Genomic DNA, 24,431 nt, shown 5'->3' with positions numbered 1-24,431 from the left:
AGAAGATGTCACCATGCTTCAAAATGATCTTGCAATTCTAGATGAGTGGGCAAAAAAATGGAAGATGAGGTTCAATGTAGATAAATGTAAGGTTATGCACCTTGGGAGACACAACCAGTGTGCAAGTTACAACCTTAGCAGAGAGGAACTGGGTAATTCCATACTTGAAAAGGATCTAGGAGTCCAAATAGACAGCAAACTGGGATGTAGTGCCCATTGTAATGTAGCTACAAAAAAGGCCAACAAAATTCTGGCATGTATTAAGAGGGGAATGGAAACTAGGGACTCAAGGGTAATTATGCCACTGTATAAAGCATTGGTGAGACCTCACCTCGAGTACGGAATGCAGTTCTGGGCCCCACACTATAAAAAGGACATCATAGAATTAGAAAAAGTCCAAAGGCGAGCAACAAAGCTTATTAGGGGAATGGAGAATTTAAGCTACGGGGAAAGATTAAGCAATTTGGGACTATTTACATTAGAAAAGAGACGTTTAAGGGGGGACATGCTCAACATTTACAAGTATATCAAGGGCCAATATAAGGAACTGTCACACACCCTCTTTTCTACTAGAAAGGAATCTAGGACACGAGGGCATGAGTATAGATTAGAAGAAAAAAGATTTCATTCAGCTAGTAAATAGAATTTCTTTACGGTCAGAACAGTCAAACTCTGGAACTCTCTTCCCAGAGAGGTGGTAACGGCTGGCTCATTAAATGTGTTCAAGGCAAAGTTGGACAAACATTTACTGGAGAAAAACATCCATGGGTACAAATAAGAAATATAATTTGTCTGTAAAATATCAGAACCTACCAAATCAGCAATGGATATCTATACCAGGTTGAACTAGATGGACGCAAGTCTTTTTTCAGCCTTACCTACTATGTAACTATGTATAACCCCAATATATAGTAACATGATGATGATGATAATAATAATAATAATAATAATAATAATAATAAATTATTTTTAATTTATTCTTTTTCCTGCTCTTGATGACTTATTAAGGATGACAGTTGCTGCTATAGAATTTTTTACTTCTTTCAAACGCTTTTATGTCTTAGGGTGTATCATTTGAATTGAAGCATATACACACAAAGCACACACGTGTGCACATTTTGAATCCTGTGCAGTGTACACACAATACTATAAAGCTTCATAAAAGATGAATCAAGTTAGGCAATCAATATTTTCTCAAGTGCTAATAAGCGCTGCCATGTTCTGTGATATGTTGAGCAGTTTATCATATTTAACCACTTGATAATTTATAGAAAATCCATTGTTAAAAGTAAAAGGATGAGGTAATGCTGCACTTAGTGAATGAAGTGCAATTAAAATTTATGTGTGATATTGCACAATGCAGAGAAATGTGGAATTCATTTGATTTCATCCTTTTTGAGGACATCATTTCAAGGTGTAACTGAATATATGTGTACAATGCTGGCCATGGCAATAAGCTAGGAATACTTCATCTCAGGCGTAGAGACTTGTGAATCATTCTCTACTCCTGTTACATTTATTCTCAATTGGGTTTGCTATAAATATCTTAAAGTTAGGATTTAGTTCTATAAATAGAACAAAGCAGGATCCAATTCATCAGTTTGATAGATGGTATGACTGTCACTGTGACTGACTAAATGGCTAATTAACAAACCATAAACTACTGTAGGAGACCTGACCTAAGGGGTGTCATTATTGACAATGGCTTATTGTTAATGAATCCTATTAAATCATTTTTAGTCAAGTCAATCCTTGAAGACACTGCAACATACTAGTGACTGTATAGTGCTGAAGCAGGACGTAGAGAGGAGCCATTGGCTGCTCGTGCGGCATCGGTGGTGCCAAGAGTGGGGTATTGATTATCCAGGCCCAGGTCTGATGGAAGGGCCCAGTGGGGGCCCTGGTCTTCCCCCTTTTATCCGGAAGCAGAAGCAGCGTCTCTTCTCCTCAACTCAGCCAGGGCCGGAGCTACCATTAGGCAGCTTTAGGCAGCTGTCTAGGGCCCTCTTCCTCTCTTTAGGGGTAAGTGTGCTTTTGTACTGTTTTCTTTATGGACCCGGCACCGGATTTCCAATAATGTATGGAGTGCCGCCGATTGTTCATATATGTAACTGCTGGGGGGGGAGTCAGAAATTTTGCCTAGGGTGTCAAGAAACCTAGCACCGGCCCTGAACCCGGCACATGCTCTTATTTGCTGGGGTGCAGTAATATTTTGCCTCCTGTAATTACATCACACCCCCAGAAATACACCTGGACCCAGCCAGCCTCTCTACTGCCTTGTGCGGCCTCATGATGTCACAGAACACAGGTGTACAAGTGTGCAGGAAGCTGGGTGCACTGTATACATAAACAGAAGAAGATATGGAGGTGACTGCGCTAATGAACAACTTATAACATGGTGCTCATATCATTATTAAGAGTGTTTAATATACAATTTATAGCATGCACTGTACAATAAAAATTGGGTTAATGATTTAAAAAGATTTTGGATTTTTAAAAATGAAGGGGGGAGGGAGAAAAGGAAGGATATCAGGGGGTGACTCGACTGGTTTGATAGTCCATACGGTACCGTATTTTTGGGCCAGCTGGTTAGGTAGTAGTCCTTTTCCGTTTAGGGTAATACCTCACTGTTATTTGGTGGTATTGGTGGCTCCTAATAACCCCGTGGGCTATCCCAATGGAGGGTGCAAGGTCTCCTGCAGATTTTGTAGCCCAATAGATGGTATGGGGTATCTCTGGGTGTTTGTAGATCCCAGGAGGAGTTTGAGTCCAACAAACCAAAATGTCTTCAGAGGCTAAATGGTTTTGTAGCGGAAGGGAAGAGGTGGATCCAGTCAGTCAGCCCCAGGTGATTCACCAACGCGTTTCGCTCCTACAGGGAGCTTTTTCAAGACACCTTGAAAAAGCTCCCTATAGGAGCGAAACGCGTTGGTGACCCAGTTATCTTATTTTCTTTTTGCACTGTATACATCACTGGCTAGATTGTACCCTGGTTCATACTCCAATGTATGTGATGTAACAAACTAATTAAGAGAGAGAATGCAAAATAGTTTGTATAATATTTATATGCAGGTACAGAATCTCTTATTAATTTTATATATGCGAAGAGCAAGGTGCCAAAACAAATCTCTGTTGATATTTGTCTATTGGTTCTTCAAGTACAAGATTCTAAAACAAATTCTATCAGTATGTGAGGTGAACAACAGATCAACTGCAATTAATCTGGAAAAACATACAGTACAAGCAAAAAAATCTAAGTGGCTCTAATTGAAAGATTTTTCCTGCTCATCCCCCTGACCGCCTCCATCCTGCCCCGGTACTCTTTACCTAGCACCGCACACATCGCGGTCATCGCGGGCATTGAATGCACTAAAAAATTGGGTGCGACGCGACCGACGCGATGCCCGCGATTTCCCATAGGGACCAATGTTAAATTTCTCAATTGACCCGATTTTACTGTTCAATGCCTCAATTATCACGATTTTTCCATAGGAATCAATGTAAAATGGCCCACAGAGGCCAAATAGCCACCCTGAAGTGTGAAATGGCCCCCACAATTGTTAACGCCACCCCACGATCAACGTGAACCCGAAGCGTGGCGAGTGCAGCGAGCCCGCGAGGGGCGGCGGTACACGTCCTACGACCTTTTCATACCCCCACTATCCACATCGGCGTGGAGTTGAGAATAGAATAGTGTGGCGAGCGCAGCGAGCCACCGAGCCCGAAGCGTGGGGAGCGCAGCGAGCCCCGCGAGGGGACGCGGATACCTGTGAAGCCCGCGGAGGGACGCGTTTACCTGTGAAGGTATCCGCGTCCCCTCGCGGGGCTCGCTACGCTCGCCACGCTTCGGGCTCGGTGGCTCGCTGCGCTCGCCACACTATTCTATTCTCCACGCCGACGTGGATAGTGGGGGTATGAAAAGGTCGTAGGACGCGTACCGCCGCCCCTCGCGGGCTCGCTGCGCTCGCCACGCTTCGGGTTGACGTTGATCGTGGGGTGGCGTTAACAATTGTGGGGGCCATTTCACACTTCAGGGTGGCTATTTGACCTCTGTGGGCCATTTAACATTGTTTCCTATGGAAAAATCGTGTCAATTGAGGCATTGAACAGTAAAATCGGGTCAATTGAGAAATTTAACATTGTTCCCTATGGGAAATCGCGGGCATCGCGTCGCACCCGATTTTTAGTGCATTCAATGGCCGCGATGCCCGCGATTTTTTTATCTACGATGCCCACGATCAAAATCGTGGGCGCCGTGCTAGGTAAAGAGTACCCTGCCCCCTACCCCCTGTGTGAACACCTCTGTGACTGTGCAAGTCACCGAAGGAGCCCGCACTGTGGCCCTGCACATGGGAACATTATCATATATGCATGTGCAGAGCCAAACCATCGGTCCCCGGGGACAGATGAAACCTGAATCCGGCCCTTAATGCAAACAGCAGGCTTTGAATTTCTAAGACGCCACCAGAGGTTCTGGAAAGTCAGTGTTGGTGTGTTTATGGTAAACTGAAGTTTTGCCTCCGGCATTATTATTATCCTTTATGTATATGATGCCACAGGGGGTCCATAGCACTATACAAAGTACATAAATAGTAACCATATGAACAAAATAGTGACTTAAAAAAGAAGCAAGGAGAAGATCAAGGTAAGTGGTGGTGTGGGGAGGGTAATGCATACACTGGTTGCTGTAGCAAAGATACAGGGGGGAGAGACACAGTCTGCTGCAGTGATGCAGGAAGGAGGGGGGGGGGGCAGACTTCTGTAGAAACACCAGTATGGGGCCTCAGAGCTGTGGAAAGAGCCGTAACAATGTTTAATTAGAACACTGATTTTGCTGTGACACAATAATTATAGCAGGAAACAGCAGCGGATGGAACAGTTCCCAATGTTTCTGGCCGATCACACGTGTTTATAGTGCTACGTATTACGTCAAGCAGTGCTTTAATACTAAAATTTACGTACCCATTCAAACTATTTTGTCAGCATTGACCACTCCAAGCCCCTCCCTACTTCATTCACATGAAAAGCCACATCAAAAACATATATTACATTAGTAACTTACTGACTCAACATTTAGAGATTAAAAGTTTATTGTGTGAGTTGTGTGACTTAGAGAACCCTTCCTCATACCGGCATTTCTAACTACAGAAAGTAACATAATAAATAAAAAGATCAGATTTGCTTAGCCTATTTACTGGTGTTGACAGCAAGATTAATTGTTCAAGTCATTGTGAAAAGGGGTTGCCGTGATTATGAATCACCACTTACTGAGAGGGGACGTATTTATCACAACTGACAAGATGTCACAAAGTAAAGGTATTTCTAGGGGGAAAAATTTTTTTTTTCTTTATTGAAGCATCACAATTAGACAATAATAACATCCAAGTTTGGACAAAAAAGTATATAAGCAAATACATCAGTAAAAGATAATGACAAAATCACTGAAAAAATAATTATTTATGCTAATGACTTACCTAGATTTCTGATGACACATTATACAAACACACAATGTTATTTGGTTTAAACAAATAAGAGAAAGAATTTAGATTAATTTTACTTCGTTTTACAGCTAATTTCGGAGTAAGCTCCAAGGCCATTATGGATTTAAAAGAGTAGTCACTGCTTAACATGTTTACTCATTTAGCTAAAGAATCATCCAAACAGTCAGGAACAAAGCACTTTCTTTGTCCCCAACTGACACTTAATTTAAAGAGGACATGTTTACAAACAGCTTTTGTCGTCGAACACTAATGTCCCCCTTATTGTTTAATTGGTTGTATTAGGAACCATGTAGAACCTTTTAAGACCTGAAGCTGCAACTTGATATCAATGTTTATGTTGCAGGTACCTGTCGTTGTAAAAACAGCTATGTAAATTTCCTGTCTCACACCTTGTTAAAAGCTGATTCAACCTGAGTCAATGCTTGAAATCATATTTGCAGTAGACTTGGGTTACTGAAACATCTATGTATTTAAAATGAGGAGCCTGGTTTGTTAATCCTCTCTTTTCTTTTTCTAATTACACATAGGACATAGACTCCATTAAAATATTTTAGATCTTAAACCTTTTACCCCAAATTCTAACAATTTCCACCCTGTTTATTGACATAAAATCCTAAACTAACTCATTCATGCTTCAAGTTGTATTTCCTCTTACTGCTAAGGAGAAGGTGGGGGGATCCAATAAGGTCATGGGAGAATTCCAGGGTGGGTGTGTGTGCTGGTATTTTTATATTAATCATTGGTGAAGGGATATGTTTATTAGTGGAAATATATTAGGGATGAGCGGGTTCGGATCCTAGAGATCCGAACCCCCACGAACTTACCTTATCCGAGAATAGATCCGAGGAGTTTGCCGGGTCCCGCCATTTTCAGGAGTCCAAATCGAGGCCAAAACATTATCATCCTGCGTCGGATTCGGATCTCTATAAAAGGTCCGGCTCCGGCGCCATCTTCATTCTGCATGTAGAAGTCAGACAGCACGGATGTTGCCGTGCTGTCTGCACAGAAGAAAAACCTATGGGGGATAAAAAAAAGGTACTTGTATACTATCACGGCTCCCACGATGGGCATCGCATGCGATGCGATCACATGCGATGTAATTTTTCACAGAAATCATGGACATGTGTTCAAATCATGTAAAATGCACCCCAAATATCATTTTTCACACTGTATCACCCCCACTATCAATGCCAACCCGAAGTGTGGCAAGCGCAGCGAGCCCGCGAGGGGCGGCGGTACGCGTCCTAGGACCTTTTCATACCCCCACTATCCACATCGGCGTGGAGTTGAGAATAGAAAGTGTGGCGAGCGCAGCAAGCCACCAAGCCCGAAGCGTGGCGAGCGCAGCGAGCCCCGCAAGGGGACGCGGATAGCTGTGAAGACCGCGAGGGGACACGGATAGCTGTGAAGGTATCCGCGTCCCCTCGCGGGGCTCGCTGCGCTCACCACACTTTCTATTCTCAACTCCACGCCGATGTGGATAGTGGGGGTATGAAAAGGTCGTAGGACGCGTACCGCCGCCCCTCGCGGGCTCGCTGCGCTCGCCACGCTTCGGGTTGGCGCTGATAGTGGGGGTGATACAGTGTGAAAAATGACATTTGGGGTGCATTTTACATGATTTGAACACGTCCATGATTTCTGTGAAAAATGGCATTGCCCCCCCTTTTGCCATACGTCCTCTCTTACCCTGAAAACCTCTCCCACCCTGCATCCTCTTCCATCCTGTGTCCTCTCCCACCCTCCACCACCCCCCTTTTGCCATACGCCCTCTCTTACCCTGAAAACCTCCCCCATCCTGCATCCTCTCTCACACTGTACCCCCCACACATACTTTCACCCTGCATCTACTCTCACCCTGCGTCTTCTCACCTTGCAAGCTCATCACAAATAAATATATTCATTAACATACAGAAGGCCATAATACTTCACATGTGATGTAAAGAGGCACCGAATGTACTACTAGCGTTCAGCAAAATCAGAGGTGTATAATGCAGAGAGGAGGCTGCAGGCCAATAATTTATATTCTTCCCATGGTGCTTCCCTTCTTCTGCTTTGCATAATTATCCTTTTAGATAATCATTTTTATTTGATTATTTATTTATTTTAGTATTTGTATAAATTGAGTGTCTGTTATATTGCAGACCACTAGAGAGCAGGACTAAAGAGGACAGTGGGTAGTGATTAACCAGTCCTGGGTCCATCCATGCAGATCAGCGGTTCCCAACCTTTTTTGTCTCCTGTACCCCATGATTAGGCTTTTCATTTATGAGTACCCCCTCCTATCACTTTGAAATATCCACAGTACTTAGGAGTAAAGAGAAAGTGAGCGGTATGCATGCCCTCATATTAAGGAGTAGCGATGGAATAGTGTGCAGTCAGGAATCGGGTCCCTCTCTGTCTGGCTGCTGGCTGTGTAATGTCTCTGGGGTTCCTGCTAATACCTGTACAATTAATGCCACTGCTTCTTCCACCTGTGTCAGCACAGGACAGATGATTGCCAATGTCTGAGGGCGGCAAAGGATTGCTGGTCAAGCAAAAGCATGAGGAGATGCTGATGATGCTGCAGATGGAACCGGAAGTGATGCAACGTGGTTCATCTCCATGGCAACGGGAGACTCTTCTGCCATCAAAATAATTCTTCTTCATGTTCCGCCATTACCAATATTATTTTCAAATACCCCCAACTGGTCTGCAGAGTACCCCAGGTTGGGAACCACTAATGTAGGTGCCCCAAAGAGCAGTGAAGCATAGCCACTCCCTCTGAATGCAATGACCATGCATTCAGTTAAAAGGATATAATACACATTGGGGCACAGCCCATAGCATCTAAAAGTGTCCCCACACTAGAACCACCATAGGTCGACAGTGTTAAAAGGTCAGCAGGCTCAAAAGGTCGACAGTCAAAAGGTTGACCTGGTCAAACGGTCCACTATTTTCCCATCTGATTCCTACATCATCTAGGGCAGTGTGCCTTGAGCTGTTCTCAAGTGTGCCCCCAGATCTAGAGATGCCCAAACCCATTTACAGCCACCACCAGTTAAAATGTTATTTACTGGTCTCTTCTTTTCATGTAAAGGGCCAATGTATTTTATTTTTGTTACCTGTGGGGATCAGTGTGATTGTTTTTAATGTGGGGGCCAATAGGTTTGTTTTTTTCCTGTGATGGCCAATGTGTTTTCCCCCGTGGGGATCTCATGGTGTGCCTTGGCAATTTTAAAGTCCTATTTAGTGTGCCGCAAGGTAAAAAGGTTGAAAATCACTGATCTAGGGATATACAGGAACGGACACTCCGGGTTCACCATTGTTTTGTGGGTGTCTCATTTTATTCATCGTGATATCAATTGTTTTATATAATGTATTTCATTTGATTGCATTAAATTATCATGTACAAGATCATCCAATCCATTTTATAGGTTCACCTTTCAATCCATGCGCTGCTCACCCCTCCTGTTTATTTTTATATGGTGAAAAGGTCGACAGACAAAGGTCAAAGGGGTCAAAATGTCAACATGAAAAAGGTCGACATGAGTTTTAATTTTTTTTGTGTCTATGTTGTCATAGGTTGGTATGGACACCGTGTAAGTGTACCGCGTCCCCTCGCCACTATTACTATTCTCCCTCCACGCCGTAGTGTGAAATACCGCCTGTCGGCTCAAAATTTTAAAAAAATCATGTTGACCATTTTCATGTTGACCTTTTGCCCATGTTGACCTTTTGACTGTCGACCGTTTGACTGTTGACCAATAGTGATCGACTTTATCACTGTCGACCTAGAGCCAATCTATAATGAGTCTGGATACCGAGATTTTAAGGCTAATTTATGTGCACATCTTAAGATCGCATATCTTTCTAGTGTGTGGGCACCTCAAGTCTACGAGGCCTCTCAGCTACTATGAATGTGACTTTCTCATTTACTACAAGCGCTGTCAAACTAAATTTAAACCTCGGGTAACCTGCCATACACCCTAGTGTTGTAGAGCAGAATGTGTTGTGACTCCGAATATACATACAGCACACGTATACATGTGTTTTCTCATGTGTGCTTCTTTTCCTGCTGACATCTTGGATGCAAATGAACCTCTGTGTGTTTCGCCTACTTGCAGCTTGTGATGACTTTTCCTACACTTTCCTGCTAAGCTAATTGATTAAATATCCCATTTTTGCAAATCTATAATTCAGGGTTGCCGACTCTCCCGGAATTTCCGGGAGTCTCCCGAAAATCGGGTCCCCGCAATCCTCGGGTCTCAGAGGAGAGGGCAGAGCTAAATAGGCACAATCGCGTCATTTTAGCCCCGCCCCCTCCACGGAGATCCGTGAATTTGATGGTTTAACAACAAGGGGGCGGGGCTTGGTGATGTCACTCTTAAGCCCCGCCCCCTGAGCGGCTGCTGAAACTCTCCTCTCCGGGCTTCTCCCTCTAGAGGAGAATAATAAAGGGCCTTATTTTGGTTCATTCTTTCTGACAAAATCCTTCTTAGATGGGCAAAACCATGTGCACTGCAGGTGAGGCAGATGTTACTGGTGCAGAGATAATTAGATTTGGGTGGGGTTTTACTTCAAAGTGAGATCTATATTGCAGTGTAAAAAAAAAGCAGTCAGTATTTTCCCTGCACAGAAACAAAATTACTCACCCAAATCTAATTCTCTCTGCACATGTTACATCTGCCCCCCCTGCAGCAGTGGCGTAAGTTCATGCATATAGCCCGGAGGCAAGATATAAGCTGGTGCCCCCCCCCCCCCCCCCATAGATAGCTATAGAGAGGGAGAAAGATATATATATATATATATATATATAGAGAGAGAGAGAGAGAGAGAGAGAGAGGGAGGTAAGGTAGAGAGAGGGGAGACAGGCAGAGAGAGACAGAGAGGGGGTTAAGGCAGAGAGAGAGAGGGATGAGGGGTCAAGCATATAGAGAGGGGGGGTGAGGCAGAGAACGAGGGGGAGACAGAGGCAGGTCAGTTAGGTAACATGTATGTATAGCTCCCGGACACCAGCAGCTCCCCTGACCTTAGCGACACCGCTGGAGCCGCGGTGCCGGAATCTGCATGACCTTCCGTGCCTCTGCTGCCTTCCACGCCTCATGGCCTGCACGGCGTTCCTTCATGGTGCCCGGGCTGCAATTCTGAAGTTACATTGGATAACCGCTAGCTCTGCAGTGCCGGCAGCTGTCTATCACCGCTTATGCGGTGATAGACAGCTGTCGGCGCTGCAGAGCTAGCGGCCTTCAGGGGGCTGTCACGGGGGAACCTTCCGCACTGAGCTAGCCCCGGCGCTAGCATATCTCAGGCTTGATGACTTTCAGGGGGTGGGTGCGGCTGGGAGTGTGAGAGCCGAGTGCTGCTGAGGGAAGCGGGATGAACGGACGGACTGCTGCCGCTGAATCTCAGCGCTGCACGGGACCCGCTCATATGCAAGGGGCGGGGACCGGCGAAGTGCATATTGACTGGCGAAGTGGGGCTCTTTTCCTCACAGGGGCTGAACTCCGGCTGGACTGCCAGGAGGCAATGGAGCCAGTGCCCCCTTTAAGGCTGGCGCCCGGCGGCAGATGACTCCATTGCCTCCGGGAGTTCCGCCACTGCCCTGCAGTGCACATGGTTTTGTCCATCTAAGAAGGATTTTGTCAGAAAGAATGAACCAAAATAAGGCCCAAAGTCGGCAACCCTGCTATAATTAAGGATATCAATATAGCAAACACATAATGCCCAAACCTGTTGCGTGTCATATAGATTCCTTAACATACAGACTGTTGTTGTATGAAATGAATGTGTGATCCCTACAATCTCATTTACATACAGGAACAGTACCGTGCTGCATCCAGTACAGATATTGGGGGTAATTCAGACCTGAACGCACGGCGTAGGAATTTGCAGCAGCATGCCTCCGCCCTGCTCCAGTGCGAGTTAATGTGCTCGCTGTGCGAATGGATGTTTGCACCCGTGCAAATATGTCCAAAATCTGTCATCGGACAACAGCGCTGAGCGGGTGTAGCTAAAATCTGCTCATGCCTGCAGCACCGTTGGATTACTAATATCCTACCTAAAGAATGTCTTGCTCCCTGCCTAATCTACCTCTCAGCCGCTTGTCATCGGGCGACAGCGGCGAGCGGGCGGGATCATCCCCTATCTCCAATACCGCTGGACTGCGGCTACTACTATAAGGTGTTATTATACGCTGTTCTTCAAACGCAGAGCATTGTGCTTCCCATATCTTATATCAGCCGCTTTACCATCTACAATTCGGAGACCAACCAGATATATCACATCTCTCACAAACTATTATCAAAGGTGGTGTCTAAACATTAAGACCCTCCGAAGTTGGACACTTTGAATATTGATTATTAATAATAAATGCAAGTAATGGAAGTGTGATATAGGTTGTCTATGTGCACATTGTTACTGCTTTTTATTGTATTACTTATTATATTTTAAAGTTATAATTAAATAAAAAACCAATTGGTAGTTACAATCGTGTGGCGCTCTCTTATAACTATATATATATAATTTGATGAATTAAAAATAATATATAGTGAACTCTCTACCTATGTCCGAAATCTTTTGTAACACACTCACCATGAAATGATTTCTACATAGGGCACAAGTAGTCGCAGGTGCCTTGTAGCCTGAGACTTACTCAGCGCTGCAATGAAAAACAGGCACATCCAGCTTGGCACATCCAGCTTGGCACATCCAGCTTGGCACGCCAGCTTGGCACATCCAGCTTGGCACATCCAGCTTGGCACGCCAGCGTTTTTCTTAGCACTCCCAGAAAATGGTCGGTTTCCACCCCACACGCCCACTCCCTGTCAATCACCTTGTGAACAACCAGTGAACAGAACTAGTCGCAGGAGTTCATCGCAGGACGGCCCCGTGCATGCGTACTGTGAACCGTGCACATGCGCAGTGTATTGTTAATCACAAGCTGTGCAAATTCACAGCCGTGCAATCAGATCTGAATTGGGCCCATTGTGCTTACTCTGATATTCCATCATCACAGGACACAAGTGAGTGGATGCTACACCTAGGCCACATGTGTTTAAGATGGGATACAGCCATTTGGTCTACAACAACTAGGTCGACAAGCATTGGGACGACACCACTAGGTCGGCATGCAGCAAGGTCGACATAGTTCTAGGTCAACATGGGTCAAGGTTGACATGGGTCTAGGTCAACATGGGTTAGGTCGACAGGGTCATTAAGTCAACACAAGCATTAGGTTGACATGGGCAAGGTCGACAGTCAAAAGGTCGACATGGGGTTTTTCACTGTTTTTTGAGCCGACATGTGCCGACAGGCGATATTTCATGCCCTACCATCCACTAGGGTGTGGTGCGAGTGCAGCGAGCCATGCGAGGGGACGCAGTGCACTTTAACCTGTGTCCATGTCGACAGTGTCAAGAGTGTAGTCAAAAAACAGTGAAAAACCCCATGTCGAACTTTTGACTATCGACCTTGCCCATGTCGACCTAATGACCCTGTGGAACTAACCCATGTTGACCTTGCTGCATGTCGACCTAGTGGTGGCGACCCAATGCTTGTTGACCTAGTTGTTGTAGAGCAAATGATCCACACCCATATAAGACACACGTGATTCTCAGCCCACTATGTTATGTTATTTTGTAGTGAAAGTTAATAAAACAGAATTCCTCTGTACGCAGCTACGTATTCTATTAATGATGTGACTGTAAATAAATGGAGAATTAGAACTAGCCTGTACTGAAAACTTGTCTCTCAGTAGATCCCATGGTGAGGGGAGTGTAAGAATGGTAAACAAAACGTAAATATTAATCTAAATCTACTTCAATGTTCATCATACGGCTGGAATATCTATAAAGTGAAATCACACACAATGATGTAAGAATCTTCTGAACCTTTATTGTCTTAATAAAAAATACATTAAAGTAATAGCAATCTTGGGCTAATGGCACCATAAAACAGTTGCTGATAAAGCGATATTGGTTTGCTAGATTATATTTTTTTTTTTCGAAATTGAAGAAAAATTGGACATAGGCTGCAATGAACTTAAAATATGCAGGTGTAATCCTACAGAATGGTCTTCAGGAAGAGAGGGAATGCTGATAAATTCTGTGGACAGAACGACATAAGGTGGAGTGGGCATGTGTGCTACTGTATGTGCTTCCAAATGTTGTAGCACAATGTACAGTACTGTACAATGTACATCTATGACTCACAGCTGAGCTCAAGATAAAGACTCAAAGCTGAGGCATGAAATAGAGTAGGTTGTGCTAATGGCTGAAGCATCGTTCAACTAAAGGGGTGGATAACACCCAAAGCACGCCACTAGCACCAAGTTGCCCAACCATGCTGCACTCCAGCTTACAGCACTCAAGTAATTACAGACGGGGGTATATTGGGTGATGAATACATAGCAGGGAATAAAAGCCACATAGGCCTTTATTAGTTCTTCTGTACAGAGCTACTGTATATGGGAAGGCCACCATGATTGCACTAGAGGTGGATGCATAGCAATATGTAGTATGAGTTGTCTTACAGAAGACAAAGGCTTAATGATAAGATTCCACCTGGGGCACACTCTATATGTCACTCAGCTAAGTCTAGGGTAGTCTAGGGAGTACAGAACTAGGGATGGGTTTTTAAAACAACCATGCGCTGTAGGTGGATTTATAACTGGTACACACCACTTGACAGAAAAACACTGGACACACCACACTGAGTATATACATTTTTATGTAAATAAAAAGGAGAAAGATAAAAATGGCATATGCTTATACAGATATTAATTTTAGAAATATATATATATATATATATATATATATATATACATAAAAAAACAAGAAATTATATAATACAATCAATACAATAAAATAACCTATATGGCCATATAAGGGGTCACGTTTGCAAGTAGACTGTGTAGTAGCTCCGGAGTTCTAATATCAAAAATAAGTCGTGGTTTATTGCAGTCACTGGCAAGACGGAAAAAGTCTCCAGTTTGCATAGAGACGAAACGCGTCGACGTCACTTCCTGGTCACGTTTGCAAACTTCTGTGACTCCTTCACGCTGTCCTCAGCCAAGCTGGTTTGCCGGTGTAGCTGGTCTATAAAACACCTGCAGCAGCAGTGGACATATTAATTTATTGTCTATACATATAATTTTTTACCACCAACAGCGCCAGAAAAGTGCAATCTGTGAGAAGCTTTTTTCACACATTGCACACCTTGTTCTAGTCTAGGGAGTACAACTAAGTGTGAGCTGCTGCCCATTGCAACCAATTAGATTCTACTTATCAATTATCTGGCACCTTATATAGGATAATAGCTAGAAACTGATTGGTTGCTATGGGCAACATCTCTCACTTCTAAAAACTCACACTTTAGTAAATTTACTCCTGAGAGTGACAAGTAAAATGGTTAAAAGTCAAAATACTACGTACTTAAATAGTTTGGACACAAAGGAGAGAAGGGGAATGGTGTTCCTAAGTGCATTTTATAACACATGGGAATAAGTTTACTAAGATGGGAGTTCTATTGACGATGGGATGTTGCCCATAGCAACCAAACAGATTCTATCTATTATCTATTATCTTCTAGAAGGTGCTAAAAAAATAAGAATTTGATTGGTTGCTATGGGCAACATTCCATCGTCAATAGAACTCCCACTTTAGTAAATAAACCCCATGTTCATTAAAGAAGGATCTGCATGTCATATCCAGTGGTTAAACTGAGGAGGAACTGAGTTCTGCCACCTCTAATGGTAGGGGAAACTAGTTCCACCTCCACCACACCCCTGCACAGTGATTCCATCAGAAAATCCAGCCCCAGCTGCTTCTTTTCCGGCACGGTGTATGTGATGTCATGCCGTCATCACCGCTGTAGTGAAGATGAGTCACTAAGAGGAGCAGGCTCCATGCATGCTGAAGACAAGGTAAGAGAGGGATGGAGGGACACAGAGAGGTGGGGTAGCTGCTGTAGGCACACAGGGCATGGAGCTGCCGGAGCGACATGGGTGGTGAGATGCTGAAGTGACAAAGGCATATATGTGTATAAGGGGCACTATTGTGGGCATTATGTATATAAGGGGCATTACTACTGTGGCCATTATTTGTTTTAGGGGCACTATTACTGTGGACATTTTGTGTAACAGGTACTACTGCTGTAGGCATTATATGTATAAGCAGCACTACAACTGTGGGCATTATGTGTAAGGGGCATTACTACTGTGGGCATTGTGTATAATCAACACTGTTGTGTGGCATGAATGTGTCCTGCTGTAGCACTGTGTCACTTATCATAAATAAGGAGTGCAATGTGAATAAGGGGCATTACTGTGTGTCATAACGTGAATAAGGGGCACGACTATGATGTAATATAAATCAAGGGACTACATGATGTGTTATGTGAATATGATTGCGCTATTGGGCCTTATTCTAGTTCACTCTTAGAGGCAAATTCCTTCTCAAATGGACAGAACCATGTGCACTGCAGGTGGGGCAGATATAACATGTGCAGAGAAAATTAGATTTGGGTGGGGTTTTTTTTCAAAGTGGGATCTATATTGCAGTGTAGAAATAAAGCAGTCAGTATTTTCCCTGCACAGAAACAAAATAACTCACCCAAAGCTAATTCTATCTGCACATGTTTCATCTGCCCCACCTGCAGTGCACATGGTTTTGTCCATTTGAGAAGTGAACCAGAATAAGGGCCATTGTGTGGCATAGTTTGAATTGGGGATACTATTCTGTGACCAGGCCCCTATAAATATGCATCCTTTAGGGGGGGGATGAGTTCCACCAGCTCCAAAGGACCACTTTAAGCCCTAGTCTTATCAAACTCCAATGTAATTATCCATTAGGGCCAATGCCTTTAGCAATTATATATGTGCTGTTTTTGATGGTAATATATTATTCTATTTTAACTAATTCAATAAAACATGACAGCGAGGGAGCTGTCTATATATTTTATTACATTGGCCAAAGTGTACATAGAAATGCTCTACACTGCAACTTACTTCTTTACATTACATATATGGTGGAGGATGGGATTCTGATACTTCTGACCAGTTGGAGTATTTAAGTCCTTTTGCAGAGACGAAAAGGCTGCACACCTGACCTGAGAATGGAGAACACTTTCCAGCTCATATACATAATCAAGTCTTAAAATTTGTGATTTTTCCATGTTCCCATAAGTTATGTAGGGGTGGGCTTGGACTGCACATCCTAATTCTGAATATAATAAGAGGTGCTACCATGCTGGGACTTAGTTCAACACAGCAAAAAAAGATAAAATGTAGGTGCACATTCTAAATACTAAACAATGCAAATTAGAATACATGTTTTAGGGGGAATTCAATCCCGGGTCACGACTGTCAATCCGTCCCGACAGCCGTGACCCTGGCTCATTTTTGTTTTGCTCGACAGCATATCAACAGGTGAGATTGAATGTCCTGCCTGGCGATCACCAAAAAGGGGGCGTGTCCAGGTAAACGGCCATAGATTGTCGAGATTCGGCCGTGATTGCGACAATTCACAGCCGTTATTCACAGCCGTTAAAAGCTGTTGGGCTCGTTTTGCTGATAATGGCTGTGAATTGTTGCGGCTGTGAATTGTTTTGCCAATTTGCCTCTTCAATGCTGTTGGGCAAGACGGAGGAAATGGCAGCGGAGATTGACTAAATCCCTCCCCCCCCAGTGTTTAGCATTTAGGGTCCGACTCAGGTCTAAATTCAGCCCCATCCCGATGGCCAGGGTTTGCGCATGTGCGACTATGCGCATGTACCAACCCTCGGAGCGAACAGTTTTGGTGAGTTTCCCTCTCGGAGGGATGGGAAGGGGGCAGGAATGGGAGGGGGAGGCAGCAGGGGAACGTCCCCATAAAAATGCTGGGCAATCCCCTGCAGATGCAGGCATGGTGATGCTTGCTTGAAGCGGGCAGCTGACGTCACATGACATCAGCGCCCGCCCCCTTTACGGCCATATTCGTCCCGGATAAAAGTAAGCATAGACTTACTTTTATCCACGAACGGAGGAAAAATCATTCTATGGTGATTTTCCTCCATGCGGCCTCATGCGAGGGGATGTGTAAGCCTACACATCCCTTCGCGTGCAAATGTGGCGATTTGCACGGCGGGGGTGGTCGGATGGCATTTACCTGTGTGCTAGGCTGGGAACATACGCAGCCTAGCGAACAGGTCTGAATAGTACTAGGATTAGCAAAAAGATTTACAAAAATTATCGCTGATACACATGATGTAATCCATTCAAAGAGGGTGTAAGATTGTGGGTTCCTTTTTTTCTTGAGGATTTGAAGATCGCACCCAAAGCAAAGAATGTTTTGAGTCGATAAGCATTGGCATTACCGAACAGATTGTTCAAATCAGTGCGCCCACCAAATGAACCCAATTAAAGGCAGTTCCGCCACATTTCAGGGGTAAATAAAAGTGGTCACTAGAGAAATGTCGAGTCCCTGTCTTATTATACTGAAAAATACAGAACCTGTCCTCTGTGATTCAAATATAACACATGTCTTCCATGTCGATTAAACACCTGATGTGTCCCAAAAAAAAAAAGAATGAACGTTTTGAGATAGGCGTTTGTCAGCAAATCAAAGGCCTTCACGCACTATTTGCATGCCCTTTGCACCTTTGCATTACAATATCTGTACACTTTTTTATTGTTATGACAACACCGCAGGGTGAATGCTCTTATCCCTGAAAACTTGATGAAAATATGTGATGATTTTTGGAAACCAGAGAACAAACCACTTACTTTGCAAAGACACTACCTTTGATGCCAGAATTAAATGAGTGGAATTCTTCTCAATTAAGAAACATTTGGAGTATCACTTAACCCCCTGTCAAAGTTACCTGATCCACAGTACGAATAGATGATGCTGTCTTTGAAATTGTCAGCAGAAGGCCAGAAAGACTGCATCGTGAGGAACGCCTGCTCATCATTCTGCATTGCATGTCTAAAAAAACACTTTTGTAAAATGAATAGATTGCAAATATATCAACAGTAACCCAACTTTTGTGGACTCATGTTTGTTTACTAAGAATAGAGTACTGTAACACCTAGCAGCAGCCAATCAGATGTTTGCGATGTTTAGTATGATGCACTAGAGTTGCTTTGGGTTACAGCAATTATTTGACATGTGCATTATGTTATTAATTAAATATGTTGTATGTTTAAAATCATCAAAAGAGAACCATGGAGAACATATATATGACATAAAAATAAATTATTACATTATTTACAAAATACTGTATATGGCACATTAGATGTAATAATGCACGGCTGGACTGGCCTAGAGGGGCACAGGGTAACATTCAGTGGGCCCCACTGACTGAGGATCCCCCTTTTCTCTAGTGCTCAGGTTCCAGACTGTGCACTTGCATTATACAACTGTGCAGTCTGCAACCTAATCATAGTGCACAGTCTAGAAATCATAGTCATGTGCAGTATAATGTAACAATATGCTGCACAGGACTACGGTGTATTTCAAGCCTGTGTGGAGGCTGGCAATACCCCCTCTGGAGGCTGGCAAGAGCCCTAAGTGTCGGACCCTATCACTGCATTCCCCCAGCGGGCCCTTCTTGCTCCAGTCCCACACTAGTGACATGCCCTGCCCCATCATAGATGGAACAGGCCAAGAGAGGAGAACCCTGCAGCACAGTGGTTCCCAAACTGTGTGCCATGGTACCCTGGGGTGCCTGTAAGACTTGCAGGGGTGCCCTGGGTTGGTGGTCCTTGTCCATGAAACATTATTTATGACTAATGTAATAGGCACAATGTGAACAAACAGAGGTGAATCCTGTCCATTATCACATAACTGACACTAGGGATGAGATATAAATACAATATATTTTTTCATGGCACCTAGGGGTGCCATGAAAAAATTCTGATACTCAGGGGGATCTTGATTCAAAAAATACAAAGGGTCAAAAACTACTAGTGATATATACGGGGTGTGAGAACATTTATAGATGGGAGGAGGGAGATAGATCTTTTTGGTACTCCTGAGGCAGAGTCACTGGGGAGAAAGATAAGGTACTATGGAAAAGAAAATGAGACAACACCACAGTGGAGAGGAGATTGCACCATGTACAGTATTTATTTATTATTTATTTATTTATTTAGTAACCTTTTCTTATATAGCGCACACATATTACGCAGAGCTTTACAGAGCATAGTTATGAGCAAAAACACATACGGAATTACAGTACAAGACAGTTTAAGACAAGTACATGGTTAATATGGATAGTTGCATCAGGGGACAGGACACTGCAGCAATCATCAGGGTGGCAGAGGTTTATATATTCTAAGAAAGGCACATGAGGAGAGAGGGCCCTGCTCGTCAGAGCTTACATTCTAAAGAGGAGGGTTAGACAGACAGGGGTGACACAGAAGGGAAAGAAGTGAGCATAAACAGTAGGTTAGGATGAGAGATGGTCAGGTTTTATGCAGGAGGATGGGAAGGGGTCAGCTTAGTCTTTGATATTTTAAGTCTAAAAAAGTGCTGGGTCATCCAAGAGTAGACAGCAGAGAGAGAGTTGGAGATTTGAGTGAGGATAGAGGGAGAGAGATCAGGAAAGGAGAGGTAGATTTCAGTGTTATCAGCATAGAGGTGATAGTGGAAGTTGAGTGAGCAAATAAGCTCACCCAGAGAGGACATGTAGAGATAGAGAACAAGAGGGCCAAGAATAAAATGTTGGGGGATACCTACTATCAATGGAAGAGCAGGAGAGGTGAAGTAATTAGAGGTACAGCTGGGCATTTTCAAAACAGACAGTGCTGCCAGCAAGCACTATCATGTAGGTAAGGCTGGCCCCAGGACCTCTGGGGAGCAGGATGGGTTGCACATACTGTAATACAGTATGCTGCCGCTGCTCTCTGCACATGTTACACCTGCCCTGCCTGCAGGTATACAGTACATGTTTGTGCCCAGTTGCTTGATTTTTTTGCTTTGCTTGCAATCATGAATACCCCGTATACACTGCCATCAATATCCAGGATTATTGCACAAGAATGCGCAGTTGAAATGATCTGGGTTGAGCGACCTTGCATTTAAATCTCAGTAACAAGCAGGGTTGAACAAGGATTCAACCCATGTGCGGTGCAGGGTTAAACCAGTAACCCTGATTGATGCGTCCCAGGACCCATTCACAGCAATGAAGTAGCCAGCAATGGGAAACAATCTCATTGCCCAGCGCCAACTCAGGACCCACCTTCTGTGACATCACCCACTCGGCAAAATTCTGGGTAGGGATATCAGTGATAAAGGCATGACAAGTCTGGTTGCAGCCAGGTAGGAGCCATGCACAAAATCCCAGGTGTGACCGGCCTAGCGGTGTCAAAGTGGTAATACTGAAAACAGTTTTGAACAATTTTCAGGTTTTCGATTTGTTGGTAAGGGAGATAATTAGAACTGAAGCACAGAGTTGCCAACATTCTGGCTGCCTCCTCCGGGATGAGGTGGCCAGATCAGTGCCACAGGGAGTGTGGCGTGGCACAAGGGGAGTAAATGGGGAAAATGTGATGCTCTATTCAGGCAAAGTGGGGAATATTACTGCAAAATGGCGTCATTCTTCCCACCCCCCCCCCCCGCCCCGCTACACTATGCAGAGATCACCAGCATAGTAGAGCAGGAGGCGGAACCATTATAAAATTCAACATTATTATGACAAAATTTTGTGTTGATGGCACTATCCTCTGCAGGGGAGAACAAATGCTTGGCTGCTGCCCGGGAGACTTGCCAAATTTTCCGGGTGTACAGGAGTGCAACCCAATTTTCAGGACACTCCTGGCCATTCTAGTAGAGTAGGCAAGTAGATTATAACAGATTATATGTATCCTACCAGCAATACTAACCCAAAAGCCAGCTCTAAGGCACACAAAGGCATGTAGCCACATTGTCTGTTGTTGTGTACAATAAATAAATAATTTGTTAACTCTGGCTACAGCAGGGTGGGATCACAAGCTGATCTGGACATACGTTATAGTATAGCGATGATGCTGCTACAAGAGCATCACAATCAACTTTGAATAAGGCACAATCAATGCATTATGGTTATTTCAGGACTGTATTTAGAAGGATGTTCATTTATCATCATTATATCATAAAGCATAGCAGTGGTTCCACAACTGTGTGCTTAGACACCCTGGGGTGCCACAAGGCTCTTGCTGGGGGGTGCCTTGGAAACCAGTTCTAGAGGCAGCCAATCACAAATGTGTAGACAATCAGCACAACTGTACACCACCACATAACTGACACCATGGATGACAGGTAGGCACAATTTATTTAATGTATTATATATTTATTTAAATTTATCCATAAAAAAAAAAAAACTTTTATGCTAGGGGTGCCGTGAAAAAAATGCTGATAGTCTAAGGTGCTGTGATTCAAAAAACTTTGGGAACCACTGTCATATAGCTTAGCAGCAGACTCAAATAATAAGCATCTATGGTTTATCTCAACATTAAATATTTCCATCCCAATCCCCAAGATGTTTATCTAAATGGCTCTGGAATGTATGTTGTCAACTATGCAAAGTGAAAAAGATGCATATATGCCTAATATTTCAAGCATGACAGAAAGGCCCATTGAGGAATTGGGTTCTCCGGTAATTTCAAGCCTAATTTTAAAAATGAACCATTTTACATGTAATGTTTTACACTGTATGGTCCTAACACAGAATCAAGGTAAGCTAAGGAGATACTGCTGACATTTCATAGTTCTGCAGTGAAAAGACATTACATTAGCAAAACTCCCAGAGCTCCCTCTGCTGGCTAATTAGTGACAGCAACACATCTAACGTCAAGTACTTCTGTACTGTATGTTGCTCAAGAAGATGTGCATACTTGCAGATTTAGTTTAGTGCAGGCTTTGGCAGTGTGGCTCTCCAGCTGTTGGAGAAAGTTCCAACATGCACTGATAGCCATAGGCAGACAGCGACAGATTGTCTTTACATATGTCACCAGAGTCCATAGAGGGAAATGGATGCCTTGCATCAAACACAAAACAAACTATAAAAATACTACAATCTATCCCCAACATGTGGATAAAATGACATAATAATGTTATAATTAATCATAATCACATGCTACTTTCAAGATCAAGACCTTTTCACTTAATATTTATTTCCATTTTTAATTCTTAAAGAATTAATAAATCAATTAATATAAAGTTAATGGACAGTGAAAGACATCGATAGTTCATGTAATCTTTAATTTTTGGGGGGGAAAATTGGTGACATTTAACCCCTTCACTGGTAATCCCGAGAATTTTCCGGGCTATGCCTTAATGCCCAGGCTGGCAAGCCCGGAAAATGGGACAGAGAGTTCACAATGTATTAAGCGCAGGGGTACCCTAAATCAGGTGGATAAATTGTGCATGTATATCTGTGACCAGATTATAGCTTGCAAACAGCTCAGTGAAATCTGTCTAATTATTAGAGTGCGAGCGAAACCGGTTCTCTGATAAATGAGGTTATGTGTATTTTTTTTAGCATACTTATGTTGATGGTGTGTAGCCAGCTTTCAGAACAAAGATTGGTTCAAGACGGAACCAGGCATTGTGGTATCATTTGTGGTCGGATAAACTGAAAATAGTCAACAATTTTCCCCACTGACAACACACTGGGGGTTATTCTAATTCACTCGCAAAGGCACAATCACTCTCTAATGGATAAAACCATGTGCACTGCAGGTGGGGCTGATGTAACATGTGCAGAGAGAGTTACATTTTGGGTATTTTAATGTTTCTGTGCAGGGTACTGGCTGCTTTATTTTTACACTGCAATATAGATATTAGTTTGAGGTACAAACCCCACCCAAATCTAACTCTCTCTCTGCACATGTTACATCAGCCCCACCTGCAGTGCACATGGTTTTGTCCATTAGAGAGTGTTTGTGCCCTTGAGAGTGAACTAGAATAACCCCCTCTGTACAATCTGTCAGATATTACCACCTCAATACAACATCTCCTACGGTGGAGGGAGCTTTCCCCTAACCTGTATGGTAGCTGTGATTCACTCTATATGTTTCATTACATAAGGGTTTAACCATCAGTCCCTCTTTTTCTGTTTCTAACTTGCCTTGAATCTTAATTTCTTGTCAGAATAAAAACCAGATAACACAAGACTCTCTCATCAGGGATTCGATACCTAACGGTAGATCCTTGAAAGCAGAAGTCTAACTACTGGCGATCTGACACTCTACGACTGTGATACACCATCTAACACTCTCTCATCCACCCAGTCATTAATGCCATCCCTGCAATACTGAAAAGCACCAGGGAGACATACTGTACTGGATCGGAAAGCAGAAGTGTTCTGTACTCTAGCTCCCATACACAACCAACCTGGTACTCTCATTTGACACCACTTCCGAATAGTTAACTTTACCCCAACTCGGGCTAGATTCCAGCAGCGCCAATGTGGGGCCAGCCCAATAACCAGAGAGGAGACTCCTGGAGAAGAAATGGCATGGCAACATAGGTGTGGTGATCAAACAGCAGATACATAGGAGCCACCGGTTGTGGGAGCACTTGTCCACGCGGGTGAATTTGTATGACCAATACAACAATCTATAGATGCTAAAAACAGCAGAAATGTATTTTGTGATACAGAGTATCAATAAACAGACCAAATAAGTGTGGGGCCACCTGGCCAAATGTATTGAACATGAAATGTCAATCCAATCAAGATATTTACATTTGATTGTGTGTTGTTCGAGTTTTTAAGAAAAATTATAAAAAGTAAAAAATATATAATTGTGATATGTCAAGGCAATCGGTCATAAACTGAGTGATTGTCAATCCAAAAAGCATTGATAATGCTCCCTTTCTTTTATATAAAGAGTCTATTAAAAGTTATGTTTTAGATTAATAATAATATCAAATAATTAATATACAAGAGTGCACCCAAAAAGGCACATGTGTGTTTCCGTTTGCTTCTTTG

This window comes from Crinia signifera, chromosome 5, assembly GCF_055691185.1.
Source record: "Crinia signifera chromosome 5, ASM5569118v1, whole genome shotgun sequence".
Taxonomy (NCBI): Eukaryota; Metazoa; Chordata; class Amphibia; order Anura; family Myobatrachidae; genus Crinia; species Crinia signifera.
Note: the sequence above shows the minus strand (reverse complement) of the source record.